Below are 26,243 nucleotides of genomic sequence, written 5' to 3'. Positions count from 1 at the left end.
CCAGTACTAGGACATTGAGTCTGCCTTCTGGTATTTGGCTTGGTTTTTCTGACCTCCGGGGATATTATTCTCTTTACACTCTTTGGCCTGTATTACTCTGTTATGCTGCTTCCTTTCTCCAGCCTGAAATGTACCAGATAGCACTTGGCTTTCCGCAGTAACCCAGCCTGCACCTGCTTTTCTACTCAATTTTCTAGTGTGGTACTGGCTTTCTCCATCCTCGATCTGGCCCTCTGCTTCAGTATCATATATACCCATCTCTTGTGTTACTGTCTGCTGCTTCGATCAGCTTTTCATTTGGCTTGCCTTTGATCCCTGTTTGCCGTCTTCTGTTGGATTGTTTGTCCTTTGTGGCAACTCTCTAGGCCCTCCGGCTTTGTTTAATCAAGCAAAATCCTTCTTTTCTTCTTCTACTGTTGTGCTCTGTGACTATACATTGTCCACCACCCCCAACTTTACATCCCAGAGGCAGCTCTCTGTGCACCTCTGCAGTGCTGCTATCTCTGCTTCTACAGGTTTTTCAGATTAGACATTTGGGCATATGGCACTCTGGGATCTCTACTAACGAATGGCAACCCACATTGTATTGTATTGTACTTGTCATTTATGTAGCGCCTGTTATCATTATTATACTCTCAAAGCGCTGGTAGTTGCAACGCCCTCAGTGGTCCAGTTGTAGGTCATGGAATAAGATTAGAATGCGTGTGTGCTTTTGGCCAAACAAGGCTTAGCAGGACTGGGCAGTTTTGGTGGCGATTTGTTGTTTGCGTGCCCGATCAGGTATTGCCTTCTTCTGACGATTCTTACGGCTGCTATAAAACGGTTAGCAACAACAGCAGTCAATGCTCCAACTATTGGCAACTAGGGGAGCACAGGTTGTACTTCGAGGTTCTTCTAGGCACATATCGTGGTGAGTCTACCCATATATCGAGTGCATACTGAACCTTCTCAATTGTTAACCGGTACGGCCTATTCTATAGTACATTCATGCGCAATACCTGCCCATCCCTCAAGTCCTTCCAGTGTGTTTCAGGTTCTAGTTCTTAATTGCCTTCCTGGAGTAATGCATGAGAAACCCCCACCTGGCCTTCTGGCGCAAGACATGGCCATGGCACAATTCTTCCCATGAGAATTCCCTGCAGTGCATCCCAATCTGTCCAATTGCGATAGTGGTGATTCTATCACAACGACTTTGAATGTGATTTGCCTGTTTTTCCGTACATGCCAGGTGCATTGACTTATCAATCCTGTTACATATCATAGTGTGAAAAAAGATATGAAGGGCTGTGTTTAAGCTGATGGTGCTTGTAGGAAACCAGGGTCATGATTGATGTATGATAGTGTTGTGGGTGTTCCGGCCCAGCGAGGCCAGGCCGCCACAAATAGGTCTGGTGCCCCCTGGTGGTAAGTGTTCCTCTGTTCGGAATGGGAATTGGAAAGGTTTAGGGAGGGGTTTCAGGATAATGTGGCAAATAGCCAGGACTTAAGGTCTCTTTTGAAGGAAAGGTTGTTCTTGGTGCGGCAGATGTGCAGACTTAGAGTGTTCCAGATGGTGGGAACTAGGATAGAGAGGCAGAGCCACCAACTCTGCTGGGGCGTAAGTGGGACTAGTAAGGAGGAGAGCTGAGCCCGATCAGATGTTTCTGGGGTGTTGGTAGTTAATGACTTTGCTATGAAGGAACTCTGGTCCTTTATTATGGAGTGCTCAGTGTGTGATGCACATTGCTTTGAAGGCTGTTCTTAGGCTAACAGGGAGCTAGGGTGGCACTCTGAGTGCAGGGGTGATATGTTCTCTGGGCGAGAGGGCAGGGAGCAGTCTGGCTGGAGCTTCCTGCGCTGGCGTGCTGGTACACTGAGATAGAGGGAGTTGGCATAGTCTAGGCTGGAGATGATGATGGCCAGTATTGCAGAGAGTCTTTGAGGATAGGAGAGGAAGAAAAAGATTTGTTTTAGGATGCGTAAGTGTAAGTGGCAGGTCCAGGATACAGAGTTGATATGTTTGGAGAGGGATAGGTCTGTGTCCATGGTGCAGCCAAGATTTATTACCGTGGTGCAGGCATCTGGTGAGGCTCCCAGGGCAATTGGCCATGGTAAAGGTTGGGGAATCAGAGCAGTTTTGATGCATATTTGGATTTCTGTTTTGCCTGGGTTGAGGATTAGGTGGTTGGTCGTCATCCATAGATTGATAACCGAGAGGCAAAAGGCGAGTTTGGGAAGTGGGGAGTCTGGAGTCTTGGAATTTGAAAATGATCTGGGTGTCGTCTGCGTAATTGTAGCAGGTAAGGTTGTGAGAGCGGAGATGAGAGCTGGCAGTGGGTTTAGGTAAAGGTTGAAGAGTAGGGGTCGAAAGGGAGGCTCCTTGTGGCACCCCTTTTCTGATGGGGCGAGGGGCAGTGGAGAAAGGTCGGGGGAGAAAGATTTGCGAGCGATTGGAAATAAAAGAGGTGATCCAATTATGGGCTGATTCTTTGATGCCTAGGGTGAGGAGCCTGTTCCTGAGTATTGTGTGGTCGGTGGTATTAAAGGCTGTGGATAGATCCAGGGGGATGAGTGCAGCGCACCCTTCTGAATCAGCAGTTGTTGGTCAGGTCGTCCCAGATAAAGACCAATGAGGAGTCCGTTCCACAGAGGGGGTCGAAACCCTGAGTGGGCTGCGTCAAGGAGTCTATTGGCTTCTGTGAAGAGGTCAAGTTGTTTATATGCGCATGGTCAATTAGTTTAGCAATGAAGCGGGTTTTGGAAATTGGGCGGTAGCTTGATGGGGAGAGTGGGATTATACTGGGTTTTTTGAGTAGCGGTTTGAAGGTGGCACTAGATGGGAAGTACTCCTTGCATACTTGTCATCCTCTAGATGTATCATTAATGTCTATCACAAATGCGCAATCATGGCCCAAGGTTCTCAACGGGGTGCTTGGCACGGGTGATTCGACCAAGAGACGTCCTTGGAAGGCGAAAAGGGCAAACTGGTTGGTCCCACCAGCTCAGAGGAAGAAGACTCGTCCAGCAGAAGATCTTCTCTTGTCGTTGGGAAAGTGGTGAGTTTGTTGCAGCAGGGCTCCACCGGTGGTGTCGTCATTGCAGATGGCTCAGCTTCTTCCCTCTTCGGATTCTTAGGTCCTGTGGCGACTTCTGAAGTTCCAGTCCCAAAGGCCCTGCTTTTATGCAGAAAAACCCCCATTCAACAGCCTAGGCTCACCACTGGCTCAATCAGAACAGAGTGTGACTTGAGTTGCTAAGGCAACGCAGTCCAGGGTGCCAATTCCACTCCCCACCTATCCTGTGGAACCCAGACAGAGTGGCACCATTTGGAGGGCTTCTGTGGAGAAGCCCGCCAAAAAGTGGAACAAAGGGCTCGACCTTGGTCAGAGTTTCAGAGACGGACACGAACGCCATTTTAGAAAAGAGTTCTGCCAAAAAGACCCAACCGTTGATTTAATATTAAATAAATAAACCGGCGGTATCTTTAACATTGCACCAAAAAAGTGGTGCCTTTAAAATCAATGGGAAAATCCCATAGGAAATATTCTGGTGGAATATTGTGTGTGGTAACCACTGCCACCAGCCAGAAACTCGACAAGGCGGACTGACCCTTGAAAACAGACCCAGGGGCAATCGAATTAACCCCTTCCAGTACTTCCACAATATGATGGTTTGTACTGGTTCTGTTCACAATTTTGGACTAGTAAAGTCAATGGTGACTTTACATGCCCTGGGAGACAGTAGTCAGTCCCAGGGTATGGAGGCTATGTTTGGGGGTCACTATGACACCCCTGTGTTACTGCACTGAGGGTGCTGTGGAACACATACACAGAAACAGATGATACCCTATGGAGAAAGAAAGCCCATAAGCACATACAAAGTCAAAGACATACCTCAAATCATGCCTAAGAGTGGGAGGAAAAGAGTCTCACTCTTAGCAGGAGAAAAAAACAAATCCCAAAAATCCAGCAAAGCTGCTGGGGGACTCACTAGGTTTGGGAAATTAGCCTTATAAGAGAATTCTCCCTAACAGCAACTCTGGGAATTGAATTCCCCTAGGATTTTGTGGAGTTCCCTGTATGGATTTTTGGAGTTGGAGATTCTGTTTCCATAATGATTTTTCTTTTTCTTGGCTTTCTTGATTTCGTACAGATATGCCCTGTTCAGTCGTGCACAGACCATTTTGTTTTGTGGGTTAGGGTTGCTCTTCCCCATTCGCTCTAGGCGATGCTTGAGGGTTTTGTGTGCTTTGAGGGAAGGGGTGTACCACTTTTGGTGTGGGCTTTGATCGTAGTGAGGGGGCGACGGGTTGGTGTGAGGGGGTCATAGCTTTGAAGAGCCATTGGTCAAAGAGGTCGATGGAGGGGTGTCCTTCCTTGCGAGAGATATCATGTGGTGTGTGAAGGAGGGAATTGGCTGTCTCTGGGTTGATGATGATTTGATTCCAGAGAGGGAGGGAGGCCAGGGTGGTTGAGGAGGAGTTTGCTGAAAGTGGAGGGGAGGGGGAGTGGTGTTGAAGTGAGAATGGTATACAATGGTAATCAGTCCAGATTAGGCGGCGAGGTAGGAGTGGGGAGACTAGACCAGATGTGTAGAATAGTGCATTGAGGGTGTGTCCTGCAATGTGGGTCATGTGGGAAATCAGTTGTGTTAGGCCGAGAGCTTCCAGATTGTCGGTGAGAGCCGATCATGGGGTTGGCAGGAACATCAAACCAGATGTTAAAGTCTCCTAGCAAAGTAAGCACAGAGTGCTGGATCAGTGTGGTGGAGAGGGATTCGCAGAGAGGCGGCCAAATTTCAGTCATAGCCGGGAGGCCTATATAGAAGGAAACTGGGTGATGGAAGGACTGAAGTCGAACTTGGCGAGAATAGATTCACATTTAGTGTTGCAAGGTAGTTTCTCTGTGGATATTACTGAAAGGTGTTGTTTGTGGTGGATGACTAGACCCGCTGCTCTGCTGGGCCTGTTATGTATGGACAGGGAGTAACCGGGTGGGAAGGCCTCATGTGCGATGGGGTTGCATCAGTGAACCAGGCTTAAGTGATGAATAGGATTTCTGGGTTTTCAGTGGCTATGAGGTCAAAGATGTAGTGTTTATTTAGGGTGACCGAACTGGCGTTGATGAGTATGCAGGAGAGTATGAGAGACTCCTGGTGTATGGTCGGCATCAGGAGTGGTAAGGGGTTGGGAGTGGTGGGTGGGAGCAGAGATGTCTGAGTGCATGGTGGGAAATTCAGGAGGAGGGAGGTTTCGATGGATATTGGTCTGGGAAGGGTATTTTGGAGGAGAGGTGAAAAGAGCTAGGACAGGGTTGGGAGTGGGTGGTGAAGGCTGGGGAAAGTAGGGAGGGGAAGAGGGGGTGCCCTGAGGAGAAGGGCAGAGCAATATGTCAGTGGCAGTCTGCAATGCGTATGGCCTGTGCGATTTGTGGGGCGATTGAGGGGTACAGGAGTGTGCGAGAGAGTAGGAGGGTTTGCTGATGGGGCTGTGTTGGCCAGGGCGGCCCGTGCTGTGACGAGGGAGGGGAGGCATGAGTTAGGTATCCGAGGGGGTGGGTGGAGGGCAGTGAGGTGGTAGACGAGGGGCGATGCAACATTGCCACTTGTGGGGGTGAGGGTGGGTTCAGCGGGGGTGGGTGGTTTATAGCGTGAGATGTACACTGGAGTATAAAGATGGAGTTGTAATCTTAAAAGATTTCATATAGGTTTCACTTTTGTATGTTAAAGCTTTAAATGACCCAACATAAAGGCTTATTGATTTTTTTTTTAATGATGTGCAGAAGAACCTTTGAATTGTACAAAAAAGCAAACCCTTTTGTGTCAAATAAGCAGACCTTAAATATGCTTGCCACAGGACTGTGATATCTGGTCCACTCACTTCTGATTAGAACTCCTTCTGAAAGATCAGTTAATGGGCTCAACAATGCCACCAGTATGTGAAAAGGCAAACCTTTTCACAGACGACAGCACAGTAATGCTAGTGATATAAGATGATTTGTCGAGGGTCATTGTATCATCTGCTGGTAAAACCAGGACACAAGCATGAATGCTTTGGTTCAACATTCTTGAATTAGGGTACCTAATCATCTCTCCGGACTAACACCTCATGCTCGTCATTGGTGGTGGCTGCCTGGGTTTTACTACCCCTTTCTAAAAGAGCCGATTCCTAGACCTCACCATACTGAGGCTATGTTAGTTTGCATAGCAACTGCTATCTGGTGGAGGTACATTGGTGGTAATAGCACCTATTGTGCTACAAAACAAGGTTTATCAACTTCAGACATAGGAAAGGCTAAGTTTGTTTTGCGGGAATTTGGTATTGTTATATTGCATATCAGCACAGATCCCTGCAATGAGTGCTGCTTAACACACTGAGCTATCTTCTGAACCATTATGGCACTCAAATGATCAATATGCATTTCAACTTTGGCTGTTGCACATGACTAATTAACCCTCACCGGAAGATGAGTATGCTACAGGAGTTGTGCCGTAGTGAACACCAAACTATACCTGTGACCACAGTGCGCAATACAGGAAGAATTGCTGCTCAGATAGCACGAGTTGAGCGCTCGTTCTGACATCTGTACGCAGCCTGCTGACACAGGTTCGAATCTCGGCAGGGCAAACTCAGCCTTTCATACTTACGACGTCGATAAATTGTGTACCACGCAGTGGAATAATAACTTTTATTGCAGTGCTTAAGATACCTATGGGTTTGTAGCACTATATAAAAACGATGTATTATTTTATTGATCACAGCAGAATGTACTTGTCAACAGGCAACAGATTTAGAGCCTCAGCAGCTCACCATAAAATATCCTGGCATGTGCTATTTAAGTTTTGTGAGCAATGGAAACTGAGTGGTGGGGGCCAGGCCCCTTCTGCCCTCCCATAAAGATGTCTCTGTTTCTGGTAGCTAAGTCCTCCTGCAAACCCAAGACTAGCTCTGTGATGTTTCAATGCCAAAGCATGGAGAAAGGGTTATGCTTTTAGTGCACAACCCTTTCTCTAGCCATGCCCCCAGATCGCCTTTAAGAAATTGAATATTCTGGTAGTAATGAAGATGCTCGCAAGCAGAGTGTGCTTGGTCAGCTATGGTGCTGCTGTCCAACAGCCCCCCTTCCTTGAAGAGGAACACTTGACCCCCTGATCAAGCACTATGCCTCTATTGAGGATTAACCTATTAGGCTATACCTGCTCCAGCCAAAAAAGAGTTATGGCTATGCTGGCCACAGACAGGGCGTTGTGGGGGGAGGGGTTCTGGGAACCCCCTGCAAAACAGGAACATGATACTTTGCAGACATGTAGCTAGTCAAGCTAGTTCGATTATAAAGGATTGAGCTTTGGTGCTTTTAAACTTCCTGTTGCCATGCAGGCTACTTACTCCCAAGTGGCGTGAATGTATTCTGGGGTACGCATACAGTAAACAATTGTGATTCTGTACTGGGTACTAGCTCACCAAGCTGCTCCTGTTCTGATGATAGGGCTTTGTCTCGGGAACCATTGATAGCTACTCTAGCCGCAGGCACCCTAAGTGGTATCATGTTGCTTTAGGTACCCTGGTGATACAGGACTGGTCTTCTGTGCTGAGAAGTTGCTAGCCCAGCTTTCTTTGGGATTCATAAATGTTTTACAGCCATTGCACCATTGGCATGGTGCAATGGCATCTTAGGGATCAAAGCAGGAACTGTATCAGTGAAGTTGCAGTTGGGCTGCTGCTTTTTACCGACTGGGGAAACCCTTGTTCTTTGGAGTTAGAGCTGCAGGAAAGTGCTTTATAGCTTGTAGACCACAATCACTGTGTGCGATGTGTTGATGTTAAAGCACCCAGTGGGGTCATGGACCTTTCTGTCATGAGATTGGACCTAACCCCTGGAGAAGAATGTGGGAAAATCCACAGGCACAATGAAATCCATCTGAGCTCAAGAGTCCTTGATAAAAGTGACTGAGTCAGGCTCCTAATCCTTCATGTAGAAGACTGGTGGATGCAATCCAGATATCTGTCGCTGTCAAAGTTGCCATCTTCTGAGCTCAATTGTCTTTGACCCGACAGCCTTGTTCCTTAGGGTTGGGACCAACACATTAAACCAAACCCATTGCAGATGTGTCTATGCAGGCAGTCTTCAATTTGAAACTGAGGACAGGGTGCAGCTCTGTGTAACAAAGGCTACATGTGGGATGGGAAAATACGTCCTTCGACATCTGTGAGCTCACTGGTAGCTTGCTTAAACAGATTTGTGGATCTTAAAGGGGGCATGTCACAGAGAGTGTGGCTGGAGCCACTCTAGTTCTTCATGGTTCTTCATGGTTTTTGTTCTTCCAAAGCAGGTACTTTGCTTATCTGCCACCCAGTAGTCTTATCCCCTGCTCTGTTGGAGATAATTTAGTGGTTGGCCATGGTGGCCCAAAATAATCAAAATGGTTTTCGAACCGACCAAAACCTGAGTCCGCCTTGCTTTGGAGAGTCCGCTGCCCAAGGCTGTGTGGAAAGCCTTATTGATCCTCCCACATTCCTTGCAGAGTTCTTTGAGTGCCTACAGACTTTACTGAGTCATACCCTGTGTTAAAACTGATTTGTTTATACTGAGGTTTGCTATTGTGAAGGTCAGAGATGGGGGACCTACTGTATTATGGCCAGTCAAATTCTGTTTTAGTAATTTGGGGCAACATGGACTATGCTGGAGCAAAATTACTTCTCAATAAGGGTTTGTAACATAAAGTGTGTAGAGTGGACATTCTCCACTATCATGTTTTTTCCAATGGAGGTCTTTGTTGCCATAAACCGCTTCAATACAATATTTTCATTGGATATTCATGGTGCTGTTTTATTCTTATGCATATTTCATATTTCATAATCACTCCAATATAACCATGCCTGCAACTGTTTTGTGCCACCAGAGTGTTGATCCAAATCCTGAATGCTGCAGCAACCTAAGACTGGAGATACCAGGACCTGCCATTAACATTTGTTCTTTGGTACTTGGATAAACAATCTTTCTGTACTTAGGGAGAATATTTTCTTTTTGGTGATTTCCTCCCATAGAGTTCCATGAGATGCCTCTTTGTTTTGCTTTGTTGCAGAACTGACATTTTGTAGGCAAGCCTTCTGCTTTAATTCCCATGTGTTTTTGCTTATTCGTAAGGGGAAACTGATCAGTCCATAAGACAATCAGTACTGCACACATCACCTTAAAATGGAGTGCAGTTAGCATACTTTGTATACTTATAACGTTTCTTTTTGTGACTTTTTTGCATCCTGGATGGGCTGGTGGCAGTGGATGTTTTTCTACTGTCTTTTGAACTTTTTACTCATGCACTTTTGCATTTACTTAATTTGGCTACTAAGAGTGGCCAGCACTCTAAAATGGCTGTGCCACGGGGGGCGCTGTTGCGCTCAATCAAGATGGCTGCCTGAGCGCGACGCTCTGTGACGGCGAAGATCCTTATTCACGACCCTGCCTCAATACTGCTGCGTTTCTCACCGAGAACTGGCAGAGCGTTTCCCTAAGATCTGCAGATGCTCCGGTTCAACTGACGTCTCCCGGGGGAGAGCCTACACGGAGATATCTGCATTGGATCAAGACCCCGCTTGGACCCTCCCCAGCATCCCGCCACACGCTTCCACAGGGAGTGGGCTCCCACACACGCGAGCACCGCAGATTCTGAGGCCGGCTGGGGGAGGGGAGACTGCCACTCGGCGCGGCGGTCCCATACCCCTTGACCCCTCCAACAACACAGACACCAATATAAAATCACCGGGGCGATTTCTTCTCTTATCCGGCTCCTGCTGAGCTCCCTCCCTCGACCCACCGCTCTGGGACGGCGGTCTTGGAGTCGCGGTCGGCGCGGCCGCACGCTCCTGCCATCCCAGGCTTCGACACCCACTGGGACCCTACGACCCAGGCAGAGCCCCTTGCGGTCGGCCCCGCTGCGAACCTGAGAACCGGAGCTGCAATTGCATTGATCCACGGCGAAGTGACGCGCAGAGGCTGGCACACCCCCTCCATCAAGACTCAAGGTATGGGGGCCCCTGCATATATCACCGCAGGCCGAGTTGCTGTACTTACGAATTTGAACCTGTTGCTGGGCTAATAACACTTGTAGAGCGCAGAAGGCAGCATTAGAATTCTGCATAACGTAACAGTGCCGAACTGGCCCGTGCTGCACTACTTGACATTCACGCAGCCCAGACATTACCACTGCCCTGTTCTCAGCGCCCCATGATCCTGTGGGCCCACGGCCTATGGTTCTTTTCATGCATCAAACGAACGACTGATGCCTCAGATACCACTGGCCTGCTGGAACTAAGAGCACCCTGCACACCATTCCGGCCTGAAATATTACGCTGCACAGCCTCTCCTCCGTAATAACGGCAACTATACCACCCTGCATCTCAGCACTCGCCTGAGGAGATCCCCCGACCCGGGCGGGGCCCCCCCTTCAGTTGGGCCGCTGCTACCCTGTGATCCACAACGGCGGTCCCGCCGATTTACGACGGGACAACACAGAGAGGAACTATGCCATCCATGCACTGAGACACTAGGTGCGGAGCACCACTACTTGCAATACCGAGAGCTGTGCAGGCGCATCTAATACACTAACCGCACTACTGTACTACCAGCATAAGGAGAGAACAGAAACTGGGATACGACTCCAACACCATAGTCGCACCGGGCTGAACCCACTGCATTGCGCATTGCTTAAAAGACTCACGCTTGGAGGGGTGCTGTTGGACCTGATGGAACTGGTAACCTGAGGGCTGAGCTCCAGACTAGGAGTTCCTATATCCAAAATAATCGGCTGGTAGTTATAAGCATCTCTCCATTTCCCTGTATCTGGATTGAACCTTACCCATCGACCCTACCCGGTATTAATCAATCCACAGACCTGCGCGCAATTGAGCGAGGCTTTCAACCCCAGCATCTGCCGTGACAGCCCCAGCAGATAGACATGAGACACGTCCGTTACTGCAGCATACTTACAACCCCCTGAGGGGGCTAGGAACATAACTACCCTTGGGGGCCCTAATTAAACTCTCTTCAAAGACTTGCAGAGGAGAGCCTGGATATCTTACTACACGCAGAGGGACAACAGTACTCAGGCATATCTAGCCACTAACACCAGCCCACACCCCCAGGACCTTCCTCCGCTGACACCATGACCAAAGGAGTGGGTGCAGGCAAGAAGCAGAGCTCCCTGAATATGTTTACGAAGACCCCAGCTACCTGATGAGGCCCCTGCAACATCAGCCACACTAGCCCCTGATGATTCGCAGAAAATGTTAAAATACATCCGCGAGGTGTTCACCACTCTACACACTAAGCTGGATGACATGAATGCCACCATCTCATCCATAAAGGCGCATATTGAGAAAACTGATGGCCGGGTGGCAGAAATTGAAGCAAGGGTAGGTGCCACTGAAGACGAACTTGGTTCCCTATGGGCCACGGTCTCCTCGCTCTCTACTCAGATGCTGGCAGTGGAGAAGAAGAACGATGACTTAGAGTCCAGCTCAAGACGCAATAATCTACGGATAGTCGGAGTACCCGAGGACAGTATTAACAAGCCCATGGAAGACTTTGTGGAGCACATACTGCTGTCAGTTCTAGATTCTCCGAAACTCTCCCCACAGTTCGTGGTGGAAAGAGCCCACCGTTCCTTAACTGAAAAACTCAAGTCTGGCGCATCTCCACGCCCCATCATAGCCAGAATTTTAAATTTCCGCGACCGGGATGCTCTTCGGAGAGCGCAAGACTCAAAGAGGAGTTGCGGATGTCGGCAACGAGGATCCATCTCTACCCTGACTTTTCTGTGGCGGTACAGCAGGAAACTAAAACCTTTATGGCAGTAAAAAGAAGACTCCGTGATCAGGGGGTTAAATAATCCATGTTATTTCCTGCAAAACTAAGAATAGAACACTCTAATCAGACATTCTTCTTCACGATCCCGGAGGAGGCCTCAAAGTTCATGGATGAACATTTCCCAGGCTGATTCTTCATCACCGACATGGCACCGATGTAGCCCGATCATTATGCGGCAACTCCCTGCCTGGAAACAGGCCCACCGATGCCTTCACGCACAGTTGAGGCTATGTTGCATGGAAATGCATTGACAATTTAATCTTGTTATTCCACCGAACTGTTGATCCTCCACTTAGGCAGACTATACTAATTACATTAAGTTAAGACAGCAGTATTGAAAATCTCCTTATATGTTCCCCAGTCCGGTGCGTCACCGCCAGGCCAGCTAACAGGCCCCCCAGGTGCTGATGCCGACGAGTTTGCTGTCATTATGGTTCTATTGGGTTATTATTCCTCTGTTTGGGGGAGGGATGTGGGTGGGTGGGATTGGGAGTTATATTAAAAAGGACTTGACGACCATAGAAGATGCACACATGCCACTGTATTATATCGTTGGCTGGACTGATGGCGCGATGTACCCGCCCCAGTTGGACAGGCATTGGCTACCACCACTTCGTAGCTCGGAAATCAACCAACGTCCCCGTGCAAATGGCTGATAGTAGTTTAGCGTTCATGAGCTGGAATGTAAGGGGACTGGGTAACTACAAAAAAATGAGGCAGATACAATCGTATGCAGAACGTCATGACATTAAAATCCTATGCTTACAAAAGACCTATGCCCGCTCAGAACAATGCGAAAAGTTTGCTAAACAATGGGGGCCTCAAAGATACTTCACCAATTATTCTACCCAAAGTCGAGGTGTCCTAAGTCTGATACACAAAAGCCTTAAATTCTCATGCAATCACTCACTGATAGACTTGCAGGGGAGGTATGTGCTAGTTCATGGTAAACTACAAAATCAAGAGGTAGCCATTTTAAATATCTATGGTCCGAACATCGACGACCCAGATTTCTACCTGCAACTAACTTCGATGTTGGAGAGTTACCCCCTGGTCCCGAATGTGGGGTGACGATTTTAATACAATACTTGACGTCAACCTAGACAGATCAGGCTCTAAGCCCCGCCAGCTATCCAGGGCAGCCCACACAATTTTGACAACGCTGCCTCGCTTGGCGGTCGTAGATGCCTGGCGACTCATGTACCCTGACTCCTGCACATACTCCTACTATTCCACAGTGCATGATTCACATTCCAGGATAGATAGGTGGCTTGTATCAGATATATTGGTCAGGTGTCTATCCCATCTAATGATCCTCCCTAGAACTTCACTCACCAGTGATTATCTCATTGAACTGGGGGCAAGACTACGATAGAACGAGACAGTGGAGAATGAGACCTCATGCCCTACTTGACCAAGTCTTCGCTTCTGAACTTGAATCCTCCATCGAGGAATTCTTTGAGGTTAACACTAACTCTGTCTCATTACAGGACACCTGTCATGATCTCTGCTTCCAAAAGGTCAGGGTTTTCCCAACTCCCTTGGAAGCAGATCCATAACCCAGGTTCCGAGTGCCAACCAGTCCCAATTGGGACCTTTTGGACCCAGTCCTGGCGCCAGTGGCACCAGGCTCATAAATATGCCCAGTCCCAGCGCTGGAAGCGCCGGGCTCATAATGCTTGGCTGGATTTACCTGCAGCAGACCATGCTGCTTACTTGCCTGCCAGTTGAGCCTCTGATCCTCTTCTGTTTGGAACTACTTTTCCTGTTGGGTGGGGCAGGAGCCACTCCCTAGATTCAGAACACTGGAACTCTTCTGGAAAGCAGGAACTCTTTTCTTACCTAGGCGTGGCTGTGGAAGGAGACATCTAAGCACTACAGGAGGCTATTTAAACCACACCTGATGGATGAATCTTGCTTTGCGTTATTCTGCATCCTCTGCAGCAGAGCGCTCATCGTGTCTTCTGCATCTGATCCTGGGCCTAAGGAAAAAGGCTTACCATCCTGAATCCAGTCTTCAGCAACACCTATAAAGACAAGAAAGAACAGGTTAGCATTACGGTCTTCAGTGACAGCTCTTCACTTACCTGGTCCATCGGCTGTCACCAACGCCTCGCGCTACATTCCGGCATCTGAAAGACAAAGGCTTACCTACTCCTCGTGCGCTCCAGAGGTCTTCACACTGCATTCCGGGATCTGAAAGACAAAAGCTTACCAACTCTTCGCACGCTCCGGAGGCCTTCGGCGCTGCATCCCGCATCTGAAAGACAAAACAAGGTGCGTTTAAAGACATTGGGGAACTTTAATACTCACGTGCCATTACTCCTTTCCACATCTAACCCAGTGGGTATTCCGGCACCCTGCAGCCGCTCCGAACTTGTACCTGCAAAATAAAAAGACAGTTAGAGCGCATCGTGAAGCAGGCAACAAGCGCTTACTTACGTGCTTCCAGGCGCTTCTATTCATCACACGGGCTCCATCTTCAACTCACTTCAGCCCGTCATCCGCCATCGCCGGAACCCTGCAAAACAAGAAACATCATTACTAAAGACTTTAAAGACATTAGAATTACTCGAAACTTACCGTTCGTGCAGTAAACGACGGACAGCAGTCCTCTGAAGTCAAGAGGCCTGCTCCCCTTATCCAGTGAAGAAACTGGTTACAGCACCCTGCCCCGAGGCAGATGGAGAGCACGGCGTTCACTTACCTAAGACATCTTACCCTTCGAGTCAGACATACAGTGCACAGAGGTCCAGCCCAAAGAGCCAGCCGTGTGTTACACATCACCTTTGAAGATACGGTATACGCCCAGTCAAGACCGGCGCCTCTACGGGAATCAGGTGAGCGTTACAACACCCTCTGGGAATCCTTTAAAGCATACATCAGAGGTATTGCCATCTCCAAAGGGTGTGGTATCCTGAAGGAAATCCGTGCAGACATCGCTAGTAGCGAGTCGACCCTGGCTACCCTCGAGACCCAATATGCCCTAGATCAGGCTTCCAAAACGTTGGCACGACTATGGTCGGAGTTAGACACATTTGGTACCCTGGCAGAACGGGAAGTCAAATTTTTAAACAGCCCTCACTCGGTCAGGAAATATGGCGAGGGAGAACGGCCAGGTCGACTGCTCGCCAGGTTGATACACCGAGAATTCGGAGCCCCCAATATACTGGTGATCGAGAGACCAGACGGAACACTAGCCACGTCACCACAAGACATCAACTCGGAATTTCTATCATTCTACACCTCCTTATACTCTAAAGTTGATGGCCCCCAGGTATCTGAAATTGACTCCTATTTAGAAAACCTCCCTCCCTCCCTCGGTCCTTTCCACCGATGCTAGCATTGCCCTGGAGAGGCCGTTCATGCCAGAAGAGCTCACGGAAGCCATTGAATCGTTGGCATTGGGTACGGCCCCTGGCCCAGATGGCCTCTCCATCGACTTTTATAAGCGATTCAAATTGCTCCTGGTCCCACACCTATTGACCCTATGGGAAGAAGCATGTGAGAGGGGCATACTCCCCCCCTCGCTCCGTGAGGCGATGATGCAGTCCTTCTTAAACCTGGCAAAAACTCCACCCAATGTGGCTCATACCGCCTGTTAGGGAGAATTCACTCTTTAGGCTTAATTTCCTAACCTAGTGAGTCCCCCAGCAGCTTTGCTGGATTTCTGGAGTTTTTTTTCTCCTGCCATGAGTGAGACTCTTTTTCTCCCACTCTTGGACATGATTTATGGTATTCCTTTGACTGTTAATGTGTTTTATGGGCTATGGGGTCGTTTACTCCATAGGGTCTCATGTGTTTTTACTATGTGGGTTACACAGCACCCTCCGTGCAGTAACACAGGGGTGTCATAGTGACACCCCACCATAGACTCCATACCCTGTGACTGACTACTGTCTCCCAGGGCATGTAAAGTCACCATTGGCTTTACTAGTCCCAAATTATTAACAGAAACCAGTACAAACCATCATATTGTGGACATACTGGTCAGGGCAATTCGATTGCCCCGGGGTCTGTTGGTCGAGGGGGCACGTCTCCGTCTCCCCTGATCGAGCTTTGGCTGGTGGCAGTGGAAACTACTTTTTATATTCGACCGCGAATATTTCCCTATGGGATTTTCCCATTGTTCGAGGCTACCAACTTTAATTATTTAATTCTCATAGCCTCGAACATACCGCCAGTTTATTTAATTAATATTAATTCGCTGGTTGGTATTTTTTGCCAGGACTCGATTCTAAAATGGCGTTTGTGTTCTCTTCTGTGACTCCAACCCAAGTCGAGCCCTTTGTTCCACTTTTTGGCAGGCTTCTCCACATAAAGCCTCCAAAAGTGGTGCCACTCTGTCTGGGTACCACAGGGGGTGTGGGAGGGGGTTTAGGCACCCTGGACTGAGTTACCTTGGTAACTCAAGTCGCACTCTTGTGTGATTGGCCCAAGTGGTGAGCCGGCCGGCTCACCACTTAGCATTTTTAATTGACAGCTATGCTGAGTGAATGGGGGTATGCTTCATAAAAGCAGGGCTTTGAGGACTGGAACTTCAGAAGTCGCCACAGGACCTGAGAATCCGACGAGGGAGAAGCTGAGCTGACCTACCACGACGACACCACCGGTGGAGCCCTGCGGAACCGACTCACCACTTCCCGACGACAGAGAAAATCTCCCGGCTGGAGAGGCTTCTTCCCCTGACTGGTGGGCACAACCAGTTTACCTTCTTTCTCCGCACTCCAGACCGGTTTGTGGTCGAACTGCCCGTGCCAAGCACCCCGGCGGCCGGATAGCCACTCACCACTGAACCGCGAATCAACTGACCGCTCCTTGTACCTGAGAAACTCCGTGGCTGGTTTCTTCCCTGGCAGTGCAACAGACTCCTGTCTTCCTCCACGACGAGATCCTCTCTTCCCCCGGACGAAGCACCGACTTGCATCCGCTGCCAGGAACAACTGCCCCCGCTGTAGTGTTCTCACCACTTTAAGGTACCGTGTCCGCCAGGCCTCCCTTTCTAAAGATTGCTACAAGGTAATAATAACCCCTTAACCTTCTGGACTGGGCTGGCCGCCTTGACCCTCCAACTGGTCCCTTTCTTTGGTCCAACTCCTTTTTGAACCGTTACAAGACTTTTGTGCACTGCAACCGTGTGACCTTGGACACATTTCGTTTTGATCCTCTTAAAGCGGATCCAGCCTACTGACTCTGAATTCACGGTGTTACTTTGCCTTCCTCTCTTGTGTGTTCATGAAAAAGTGTTGGGATCTGTTTCAATTTATTCACTGCTTTTCTCTCCCTTTTAAAAAACAAACTATTAGAGTGCCATCTACGTTAAGCGCTCACCGCTGTCTGAAAATAAGTGGGGCTTTATGTAAGACTTGTCTAATATTCTTTTAAGGGAGAGTATATCTTTTAGTGACCGTGTTTTTGAATTGCTTACTATTAGTGCCTGTGTGTTTTTCTAGATGTGGTTTTAAATAAATAATGATATCTCTTTTACACCAAGCCCTGGTCAGCGTTTACTCTGTATACTGCCTAACTCTTCTTGAGGGAAGTCTGACTGCTCAGCCACAGCTACCAAGTGAATCTGTGTGGTACAGACTGCTACCAAGTGGGTTTACTGCCAAACACCTGTAGTCTTAAATCTTTTGCAGTGGTCCCAGAGGGAACTGCACAGGTTTCTGCCTAACACCGCCCCCTTTCACTAATCAACAGCGACGTCAAAATATATGCCAAAGTGCTGGCCATTCGACTGGCCTCATTCATGCCCCACATCATCCACCCTGATCAGGCAGGATTTGTCCCGGGCAGATTCACCGCCCTAAACCTGAGAATACACTTTAATGTGATCAGTAGTATTGGTCCGGAGGTGCAGGCGGTGGCGGCCACCCTCGACATGCAGAAGGCATTTGACTCAGTGTCATGGGAATATCTGTGCCGAGTCCTCGAGAAGCGTAAATTTGGCCCCAACTTTCTCACTTGACCCGTTGGCCAGGGTCTGCACGGAAGATAGATGCTCCTCCCCCTTTCAGAGAGCCAGGGGAACATGGCAGGGCTGTCCATTTTCCCCGCTGATATTCGCCATAGCCATGAAACCCTTTGCTGACATGATGTGCCAGTCATACTTTCATAGGGGCCTACGTACTGCGGGTCAAGCCGTTATTGTCTCCCTCTATGCCGACGATGCCCTCTTTTATATTCGCTGACCAGAAACCAACCTTGCACCTATCCTGAAATATGTGGTCTGTTTTGGGCACATATCTGGACTGAGGGTAAATTGCTCTAAATCCATTCTATTCCCACTTACAGAATGCACACTACCCCCTCTGACCTAAGGGGATTCACGTGGTCCCAATCCAACATTACTTACCTGGGGGTGGTGGTTTCCCGGCATACGACAAAGATACGTGAAGACAGCTACCGGAATTACCTCACGCACCTGGCCACTAAAACTGATACTGGACTAGACTTCCTATTTCCTTAGCGGGTCGGATAGGCATACTAATGGTGGTGCTGACCCAACTCCTTTACCGATTTACTAATCTCCCCCTGTGGCCAGGCGATGACTTCTTCCGGTCGCTGCGCTGTATAACCAACACCTTCCTATGGCACTCCGGCACAGTCCGACTCAAATTAACGACACTGACCACCCCTAAGGAACTGGGCGGATTTGGCGCCCCCGACTTCGCCAGATATTGGTTCGTAGCCCAGGCCCAATTTGCTTCCTACTGGTTTAACACCACTGATCCCCCTCCACATGTCCGGCTAGAGAAACTAACGGTCAGTGATAAAGAAATTGGATCCCTTATTCTTAAACCTGTCCCGGCTGACCCAGACTCGGCTGACCCTGTTGATAGTACATCCTTGGCTCTCACTAAAATCTGGAATCTGGTTAAGACACCTCACCCCTTCCACAGGGACCTCCCGCTCTGGAACTTCTCCCCCGATGTCCCAAACATCCCACAATCCATTGCGTCCCGCTGGGCTGACGCAGGCTTCTTGGCACAACTGGATGTCTATGAACAGGGCAATTTCATTGAATGGGCAGACCTCCCAATTCCCTTCAAGCGAAAGCCTTCAGTATGGCTGCAATATTCTTCTCGCCGGAAAAATCTCAAGGCCAGATACCCCAACTTTCCTACAATACCACCGGATGAGCCCATAATTGAGGAGCTGTGCTCCTTTGACTCCTTTAGAGGGAAAGTATCAAGGCTTTACACCCTACTGCAGATTAGGGCGACCTGCTCCGTCACTAAACTGAGACATAGGTGGGAGGAGGACCTTAGAGTTGAGATCACTGATGAACGCTGGTCCCGAATGTGTGCTCGCACCCACAACGTATCATATAACTCTCGGTTCAAATTAATACAATTTAAAGTGCTGTATAGATGCCATCACACTCCAGGCAGATTACACCATATGTTCAGTGAGCTCCCTTCCAGCTGTCCTAGATGCGGTGCAGATCATGCCCCCTACATACATATGATCTGGTTTGCCCGCGGCTCACGCAATATTGAACTGAAATATGCACCACATTGTCTGCCATACTAGACTATACCATAGACCCCAATGCGATGTCTCTTCCACGACTTCCCCGAGCTGGGTCGCGACTCGAAAAAGCTGGCTGGCCTCTGCATGATACTTGCTGTACGCTGCATCTTGATGAACTGGCTTCGGCCCCGAGCACAGGGGCTCAGGACGGTCACATGGGCACACAACACCGAGGAGGCCTGGGGTGCACTGCAACATCCGCACCCGAGGACAAGGGATATTTGGCGGAGGTTTCGTAGCTATATGTCCGCCATGACCTCGAACTCTGACACCGAATCCTCCACCCCTCCCCTTTCTTCTCACAATTACCATCCCGTGAAAAGTGAATCTTAAGCTTTATACCCATGGCATCACCTAGCTCCCGAACCCTCTTAATGCACCCGAAGGCCAGCACTTTATTGTGAAGTATGCATTCAGTAATGATGTAACTTGTTGCTATGCTGTGAGCATCTCTGTCTGTTTGTGTGTTGTCAAGTCAAATAAATAAAGGTTTTTTTAAAAAAATGGCTGTGCCACATGATTTTGCCTGTCCTTTGGCCATATTGTTCTTTGGTTTCTTCCTGCCTTCTCGGGTTCATAATTGCCATATATCGGAAGCCCTTTCCGAGGGAAAACTACTGCTTTCTTGGGCAAAGAGGTGGTTTATGTATGAGCCCAGATGTGGTGGCTAGGACTCTGGTCCCAGTCCACATACGGGTGCCTGAATGTCTGTTGGTAATCAGATTTTGTGTCCAGTGGCTATCCATGAATGGATAGACACTACCAGTTTAAATGGTACAGATCCTTACCACTGGTGGACCTGGGCGAGCTTCCAGTCCAGATCTTGGATAATAGGATAGTAGCCTGCTGACAACTTGATGACGACCAGCATTACCTCCAGCCAAGATCCAGTGAAGCCCTGCTCCTCGCAAGCTATCAAGAAGACACTTGGTGCTTCAACCCCTGGACCTCTGGGAACAACCAGGCTCAACCCCTGATCCAGGATCCATGCCTTCTGAAATGCCCCTTGACTAAACAGGGGACTGACGTTCCCTCTCCTGGGCTACCTCGCTGCAGTCTTTGCTGTTCTGAGTGCATCCTTGATGCTTGGTGGATCTACAGTGCGTACTACAAGACGCCTTCTCCTGTATTTCAAGCCTTCTTGCATCAACGGAAGCTGTGCAGGGCCTGCTCCTTTCTTCTTCCATTGAAGTTCGCCTGTCCCTGCCGGACCATGGTGATCCCTGTTGCAAGCATTGTTCTTATCTCCCTGGAGGTGTCCTGAGGTCACCTACTTGGCAGTAGTCTTAATCTTTCCTTCCCAGGGGTGTTCAGCTGGAACCGAGATTCAAGCCCAACGATTGACCAAACTAAATCCTTTGTCGGACTAAGCACAAAAGACGGTGTCCTCAATGGAATCTGCAACCTCAACCGTGGACTCTAAATAAATCAGAGTCACAGCATAAGGTAACATACCTATTTCTTTTCCCCGCTGTCCTCCATAGGGTTACGGACGTCAAGTCCTGTCCCTTTCTCTCTGATTTTTGACTTTGGTCAGTGTTAGGCTGGTCAAGGATCCCTTTGTAGGCATATCATATTGTAGTGGGATTGAGTGAGCTACTTATTTGAACTTGACTGATCATTTTTGGAACTTTGAGTTGCAAACACTGGCATTGTCCAATCATTTTGCAAACCTTCCTAAAAAGGATAATTTTGGAACTGATAACCTTAGGGCACAAGGCCCCAAACCATTTTAGGCCTGGACTTGCTAAGTGCTAGGGCATTGTTTTTGTGTTTCTCTAAAGTACTCCTACCATATTTTAAATTTGCAGGCTCCACGTATACATCTTAAGTGATCTGTATGTTATCTCTGCTTACTTATGTACCGACTTTTATGTAACCTGTACTTCTAAGACCACTTATTAGGCGGCTTCTTGTAACCCTTAAATAAGCCTTCTTATGCTTCGCTTTACAGCGCCTCGATGCCCACGGGCTGTAGTGCGCTCTACAAATGTAAAAAAATTAAATAAATATTTTTAGCATTTGACTACTTACCTGTTTTAGACAGGTTTTAGATCATATGCTCTTTTTTTAATCTTCTCCTAAGAATGAATGTTTATATGTATTTTTAGTAAGTGAGGGAAAATATGTTAGAGATTCGAAAGCTATTGTGTATTTTAAAGGCCTAATAAATCATTGTATATTTTTGTTATTACCCATGTAACTGGAATTATTGTGTTGCTATGTGCGCACTCATTGTAGCCCTAGACCACGCTCACACACCCCTCCTGTGTCTAAGCCTTGTCTCACTGCTACCTGCTTTGATTGGGTTTGGCTAGACATCAGTGACTTTCCTGTTAACCATAATAGGTTGGTCTTTCAAATCCACCCCGGGTTGATTTTTTAAATCCATTTTAACTGCACTTTGTCAACATTGTTCTTGAGGAGTGATTATAAAATATATCTAACAAAAACAGCAGTATGATTATCAAGGGATGGCATTAGATTTAATCGGTTTATGTCAACATAGGACTCCATTACAGAAAACCTTGATGTGCTGACTGTCCACTCTCCAGACTCATTTTATCCCAGAGACTGTAATGGATTTTCATTGCAATCTACAGTGTGTAATGTTTTTGATAATGCTTGATTAATCCAATTCTGTTTTATATTTCAAATTCTGCAGTAGTAGGGGTGGTTGACAACTGTTTCTAAAACTATATACTGTGGGATCGTTGGTAGATGTATTCTCTCTTGTTTAAATACTGTTTAATATTTAATACGACATTAAGACTAACAGGAGGTCGTTTCGCTAGGTGCTCTCATGATATCTTGTCTTCCTGACTGATTACATTATCTAACTACTCCAAAATATAGAACTATATATATCGTTATAATATGTCTTAAGCTGTGTTGAAATGTCCAAATACTTGCAAGAGTATTCCTTTTAATTGAATGTGCTATTCAAATGTGGTTGACCCATCTCTTAAATGTCTGAAGCTTGCTACTAGTAAGGTGTGCACTTAATAAACTTGGTATGTACTTTATAAATAGTCTGACTTGACCTCATCTTTAGAATAATCTGTGATTTCCTGTGTGTGTGTGAAAAGTGCCACGCTCATTTCCATGCCTTTGGTGAGCCAGTGTAACAGTCGGGTGTCTCTGCATTTCCTATTGTTTGGAAGAGTATTTATGGCCCTATCAATGAACTGGAGAGAAAGCTACATAACTGGGCCACAGTCCCAGACACATTTCACAAACAGTTAAAACTGCAAATGGATTACCCTACATGAAACATATCTCCATATTTAAAACAAAGCTGCCATAGCTATATCGGGCAAATGTTTAGTACAAAGAAACTTGTAAAAGAATAATTTTATGAAATTACAATAGACAATATATAGTAAATGTATGCACTAACTCTTAAAAATAATTAACATGGATCAGAAATTTTTTGGGGAACGTCAATATACATGCTCTTCATTCCCAAACCATCAATGTCACCATTGACCTAACCAGCAAATACTTGCAACTTGATCTAACACATCATACCAATCATCCAATAGCAAGCAGGCAACAGCACAACATTTTCAAGATTGCCAAAAGGTCCATCAAAAAGGGGTTAAAAAATATAAGGCTTTTTAAAATTCTAAACGCTTTCAATTAGATCAGGGAGATGGTAAAAGCAAATACTTCCTCTTACGACCTTAAAATTTCAACCCACGCTTTTTTCAGGATCAGAATTTAAACATCAGAAATTCAATTTTCTACATTTTGGATCTTATATACTACAATTTTAATATAATTCTTTCAGGTATCAACATATTCCAATAAATTACCAATTTCAACACACAATGTACAAATCGTTTATTTAAATTAGAAAGTGGTTATAATCTGGTTCTTCACATATACCTTGTGTTTTTTGTTCTTCATCATTCACAAACAGGTTATATCTGGTTTTGGAATCTGTACCCCTCGCTCTCTGATGTAGGCAGTAACCATGCCCATATATGACAACATCCATATTCCACTCGCTGTCCCATAAGAACAATGTCTGGCTATTGGACTCTACTGGATTTAGACAAGGCACCTTGCTTTTCTCCAATCTTGAATTTGATATTTAAGGCTTGTGGAATCTGCTTAGATCACAGGCTGACATCTAGTGGAATCTGCGGAGTATTACAGTTTGTTTTTCGAAACTCGAAAATGGGAGTCGACCTAGGGCGTACCAGTAATACTATCCCTAGTGTGACGTCCTCTGTACCCATTATCCTTCATGCGTGTATGACCCTCATATTGTTTTTTTCCGCCATACTTGTCGGAAGCATAGTTGCGGAGTTCCCTGGCTTTCAGCCATTTTGTCATAGAACGAATAGCCGTCGAGACTGCACAACAGACTTTGGGCCTCGGAAGGCCTCTGGCCTCGGCCCGGGAGAGTGAGGGTGAACATACTCGCACTCGTTTATTTCCTACATACACTTACCCGCTGCCATAGAGTAACATATGGAGAGTACTCCATTTAAATTCTGCCCCAAGTGCAACCGTAGGTTCCCTTGGGTAGATAGGCATACCACTTGTAATCTCTGTCTGCTTAGGGATCACCCCAAAGCTAATTGCAGAGCGTGTAAGCTCTTTAAAGCTAAAACACTAAAGGACCGCTCCACTAAACGCTGGGCCCACTACGGCAGGCAGCTCGAGGCCATGGAGGCGGTGAGTTCCTTCAGTGATAGCAGCAATGCCGTCATATCGGACGGCGAGGGCACAGGGGCGTCAATAGACACCCAAGCGCGAGTCCCCGGCCTCAGAGGATTGTCCGGCGGGGCAGTTATGGGGACCACCCCCGGCGACATGAGCGATACCCACACTACTGAACCTAAGCACACTAACCCCAGCCGAGATCCGACACGCGTGTCGAGTGATCGGAAGAAAGAGGCTCAAAGAGAATGGTCCACAGAAACAGTGTCCTCTGGGCGTTCCAGGTCGAGATCGCCTCACGACACACGGCAACCGTCCACGATTGCCAAGGGTACCTTGCTCCCCAAAGTTCCAGATATGTGTGGTCGTTAGAAGACGAAACCGACCTCTATCCCCAAGCAGCACGCTTAAAGTCGGCTCCGGCAGCCTTTTCCATGTCTGCCTCTGAGTCTTGACACACGCCCTCTAAAGCTACAGGACCTTCCCAACCCCCTGAATTTCGGCACCAGGCGTCGAACGATCCAGAGAAGGCCAAACAATCAGGGAAACGTTCCTCTACTCATGGTAAAGGGGACAAACAGCAGAAAAAGTCATCAGAGAAAACATCTGTACCACAGGTCCAGAAGGACAAGCATTTATCTTCAAATAAAGATAAATCTAAGACCCCTGACCCTGTCACTAGACCTAAAGTTCTCCCTCCCACTCCACAGGATATGGGAATAGAAGAGGAACCTCAGCAAGAGTGTTCATCCCCAGTTCCAGGGACAGGGTGATGACAAGAATGTCTTCTTTGGCTAATTCCTATGAGAAAAACCATGATTATTTTCTGAGCTATCAGAATACCCCTGACACCTCTACTCCTTCAGGATCCAAAGACCCTCAGCCTCCTATTAAGAGACCTCGTAATGAGACTCCAGCTCAGGGCCTGATTTCAGACCCACTTTCTATTCTACCTTACCATCAGTATGCTGAAGATCCAGACATACAGATACTGGACGACCAAGCAGGGGTCGATTATTATGGAGACAACGAAGGACCAGGATGAGGAGGAGGAAGACGAGGCAGAGGACTATAGTTTAGACCCGCCTATTCCCAAAGATCCTCTGGTAAATGTCTCACCTGTGGATAGTCAGCCACTACTGAATGAGGTCTTAGCTAGAGCTGCAGAGCACTTTCAGTTAGACACTCAAGGGGCTCAAGAAGAGAGGGACTTTGCAGAGGAAATCATAGGGGACAAAAAGTCCATCGCCCAAGCCATACCAATTCTGAAGTCTATCCAACGCAGAATTGACCCCTCCCTCCTCACCCCTAATCTCACCCAGGCAGTCAACCCCAGAATTGAAAAACTATTCAGGGCCGACCCACTATACATAAGGGGTCAGCTTAAGCCTGACTCATTGGTAGTTACCACCACCAGGGAAAGAGCGGGGACACCTCTAGCATCATCTGAAGCTCCCCCAGACAAGGAGAACAAAAGGATATATGGTCTAGGAAGGAAAGTGGCCTCCACTTCATCTTACCAGGCAAGAATCGCGAATACCACCATTCTGCTGGTAAGTTATAATTGTCACCAATGGGAGCAAGTAGCTGCCCTCATTGCCTCCGCACCAGAACCTCTAAAGGGCCAGTTAGCCCAGATTGATTCGGAGGGTAGATCGGTGTCCGGGTGCATTCTAAAGGGGACTTTTGACACAGCAGATAATGCAGGCCGGCTCATTGCAGAGAGCACTGTCATCAAGAGACACGCTTGGCTCAGACAGTCAGGGTTCAAACCCGAGACCCAGGCTACTCTTATCGACATGCCGGTGGAACCGAATGTCTTGTTTGGCAAAGCGGTAGAGGAGGCACTCAAAACTGCTTAAGAGGAATACGATACCCTAAGTTCCCTGGGACAATTAACTAAGTAAACCCATGAACCAAAGAGGGAATAATAATTTTCGTCGCTCACGCAGCCAAAATTCCCAGAGGGGTTCGAATTACTCACAGGGGCAAGGTACATGGTGGGGTGGCAACCAACAAACTACTCAAAGATACCCCAGAGGTAACAAGAGGGGCCATGATAGAGGGAGAGGCAGCCCAGGTAGAGGCAGTACGCCTCCAGCAAACAGTAACGCTCCGCTCAGGGTCCCTTCCCATGCATCCCCAGTAGGGGGGCGCATTTCCACCTTCGCCCAAGCATGAGAATGGATC

At 47.7% G+C, this 26,243-nt stretch overlaps 1 protein-coding gene across 2 annotated transcripts in view; it reads left to right on the top strand.

Moving 5' to 3' along the window:
* ABTB1 (ankyrin repeat and BTB domain containing 1) overlaps positions 1-26,243 on the top strand; it is an 870,760-nt gene that overhangs the window by 226,942 nt on the left and 617,575 nt on the right. The gene's annotated exons all lie outside the window — the stretch shown is intronic.

This window comes from Ambystoma mexicanum, chromosome 2p, assembly GCF_040938575.1.
Source record: "Ambystoma mexicanum isolate Mex_15411 chromosome 2p, UKY_AmexF1_1, whole genome shotgun sequence".
In the NCBI taxonomy this organism is placed as follows: Eukaryota; Metazoa; Chordata; class Amphibia; order Caudata; family Ambystomatidae; genus Ambystoma; species Ambystoma mexicanum.
This window is presented reverse-complemented; position numbering and strand designations above follow the sequence as displayed.